The sequence below is a fragment of the Petaurus breviceps genome, unplaced genomic scaffold (assembly GCF_028583685.1).
Source record: "Petaurus breviceps papuanus isolate PSGF00001 unplaced genomic scaffold, PetGlider_PUasm1.0 90418, whole genome shotgun sequence".
NCBI lineage: Eukaryota > Metazoa > Chordata > Mammalia > Diprotodontia > Petauridae > Petaurus > Petaurus breviceps.
Genome location: NW_027187246.1, coordinates 1,127,754 through 1,131,124, shown reverse-complemented (window position 1 = coordinate 1,131,124; position 3,371 = coordinate 1,127,754). Strand labels below are relative to the sequence as shown.

The following is a 3,371-nucleotide window of genomic DNA, read 5'->3' as shown; positions in this document are numbered from 1 at the left end:
CATTGTCTCATTTAGTACTCACAATACCTCTGAGAGATAGGAGGGTAATGATCATTATCCCCATTTTATAGATATGGAAACTAAGGCTCAGTGAGATAAATCTGATTGCCCAAGGTCACAGAAGTAAATCTTAGTTCTTAGCACAGTGCCTAGCACATAGTAAGTGGTTAATAACTGTCGATTGATTGTTGATTGATTGAAATCCAGATCTACTGATTGCAAATCCAGTGCTCTGATGTGACAAAATCTTTTCTATTACCACCTCATTTTCTTCACCCTCTAAGCAGCCCCAATGAGTTTTGACAATAAACATGTATTTCCTCTAGCTTGGCTCTCATCCACATACACTATGCCTAGATTCTAATTTAAGCTACTCATTAATCAGAGCTCAAATTGAGCGGAACCTCATGATCTCAGATCCAGTACTGATTTTTGGAATTATACTTTCTATCTTGGACTCAGACAGTCAATCCATATTTACTGACTCCCTATTATATACTATGCATGTTTATATCTCTTCAATTCCTAACACAGTGTTCTGTACATAGTAGGCACTTAAAATATTTAATTCAGTTTATATCAGGAGACATTGATTAGCCAAGGTGGTTAGCTAATGATGTATTCTGGTTGAGGTACTTTTTTCTGGATAATATAGCATTAAGAAGAAAAGTCTTTTTGAGTTTCAACCAATTTTGCCTGGGTACTATAGAGAAATCTAAAAGAAAAAAGAGAGAGAAATGTATCATATGCCAAGAAAACATAACTCTTAGAATGTCTTCATTGTTATTGTGGCAATGCCCCCCCATACATAAAAACACATACACGTACTTTCTGATACATTCTTTACATGTCATCTACATCTTGAAAGAAATATAACTGTAGCATATAGATATGGACTCATGGCAAGCCACAAATGAGAGATCTAAGAAAATTCTTAATAGCATATTATAATAGAAATTTTCTTGGGCTTAAAGGCATAAGATTTGTGATAGAATACAAGATCCTACATTCACCAGCTAAGAGACTTTGAGAAAATCATATTATTCTCCCTTTGTCTATTTCCTATCTATAAATTAGGGGAAATAATACTAATATCATAAATTTCACAAGGTTTCTGCAAAGACCAAAGAAGATATTTGTATACTTATGTGCATAGCTATATATGTGTGTGTGTGTACACACACATATATATTTGTATGTACATATATATTTATATACATGTGTGTGTATGCTATTCCCCTTCAGACCTTGAATTTTTCCTCTCTTTTGGATTTTTCATATTTAATTTTATAATTTGTATTTCTACAAATTTGCGTTTGTACATACAAATAGAAGATTGTAATTTCCATGAGGGGAGGAACCTTGTCTTTATTTCTCATCAGTTCCTAGCACAGTATTCTCCACAGTTAAGTGTTTAATTAAATTTGTGTAATGAAAGCTTGATCAGCCAGGGTGTTTAGGTAATGAAGTATTCTGGTTAAGATGCTTTCCTGGATGATTGACAGTTCAGGAACCTTTGGTATTTGCCTCAATTAGTTATGCTAAAGATAAATATGATGCTGGTTCTCTGAATTAGCAGGCAAAACTCCAGTTAGCAAAAGTGAACCTTGGACTACTGAGAACTTTGGAGAGCTTCAGGGCAACCATCATTCTGGATAATAGGAGGAGATATGGAAAGAGCAGGAAATCTCTTGCTGTGTTGCAAATTGAATTTTATGTAGCTAAAATCAAAGGTGACAAACAAGGGCAGCAGGCTATATTGAGACTGCAACATTCTGTGATCAGAATTAAAATGTAATCTAAGGACTATTTAAAAAAATTAAATAAAAATACAACAGAACATAGATAATGTTAATATGTGTTTTTCTAAGTCAATATGCATCCCACAGGGATCCTCAAGTACAATTGAGTAGACCCCTTTTCTATTTGAGTTTGACAACAAAGGTTTAGAATATGAGATCCTTCCCCATCTTCTGTCTTCCCTGTAACTGTAAGCAACACCATCCTCCCAGTGCTGGCCCTCTAGAAGTCAGCCTGGATTCCTCACTATCTCTCACCCTCACATATCCAATCTGTTAGAAAGGTCTGTTCATTTCACTTTTACAAACTCTCTCAAATAGCCCATCTCTCATCAGACAGCATCATCCCTCTGCAAAGGTGTGCAACCTGTGGCCTCAAGTGCAGCCATTTGACTGAATCCAAACTTCACAGAATAAATCCCCTTAATAAAAGGATTTGTTCAGTAAAAGTTGAACTCAGTCAAAAGGCTGCAGCCAAGGACCTAGAAGGCCACATGAGGCTGGAGGTTCCCCACCCCTGCCTGGTGCAAAAGCTCATCATGGATTATTGTAATAGCCTACCAGTGGGTTCACCTGTCTCAAATCTCTCCCCCCTCCAATCAATTCTCTATTCAACCACTAAATGGATTTTTCTAAAGTGCAGGTCTAAAGTGCCTACTCAATAAACTACAGTGTCTTCCTATTGCCTCAAGAAGCAGATGCAAAATGCTCTGTTTAGTATTCAATGCCCTTCATAACCTAGTCCCCTTCTACTTTTCCAGTCTTCTTCCACCTTATTCCTTGACTCATATTTTTTGATCCAGTGACACTGGACTCTTGGCTGTTCCATGAAGAAGACCCTCTATCTCTAGGCTTTGGGCATTCTCCCCATATGTCCCCCATGTATACAATGCTCTCCCTCCTTTGCTCAAACTACTGAGGCTTCCTTTAGGCAACCACTAAAATCCCATTTTCTACAGGAAGTGTTCTCCACTCCATCACGATTCCAGTACCTTCCCTCTAGTGATTATTTCCTATTTATCCCTTATAAAGCTTGTTTTGTATGTATTTGTTTGCATGTTATCTCCTTCATTTGATTGTATGCTCCTTGAGGGCAGAGACTGTTTTTTTTGCCTCTTTTTGTATCTCCAGTGCTTAGCACAGGGTCTGGTATATAGTAGGAGATTATTAAATGTGTTGGGGGTTTTTTATGGATTGGCTGATAGAAAATGAATCTCTTATAATCAGCATAGTGATGTGGAACAGGGTTAGAACTCAGGAAATTGAGATTGGAGTTATAGTTCTATCACTAACCATGCGCATGCCCTTGGGCAATTTCCTTTCCTTCTTTGGAACTTGGTTTCCTTTTTGATAAAATTACTTTAGTGATCATTCCAGCAGCACATATACTTAAATTATAAGGACACAAAGAAGATTAACATGGCTCTATGTAAGGACAACATGCAAAGTCATAAAGCATTAAAGTGTTTCATATCTTTTCATAAAAATATCATATCTAACCAAGCCAGCATCTGGCTTGAGAGACAGAGAGAGAGAGAGAGAGAGAGAGAGAGAGAGAGAGAGAGAGAGAGA

At 37.0% G+C, this 3,371-nt stretch overlaps 1 non-coding gene across 1 annotated transcript; it reads left to right on the top strand.

The window, feature by feature from the left end:
• Window positions 1-3,163: 3,163 nt before the first annotated feature.
• LOC138177503 (U6 spliceosomal RNA) lies at window positions 3,164-3,269 on the top strand. Its single transcript, XR_011172519.1, has one exon. It is a non-coding gene; the product is annotated as a U6 spliceosomal RNA (small nuclear RNA).
• Window positions 3,270-3,371: the final 102 nt, after the last annotated feature.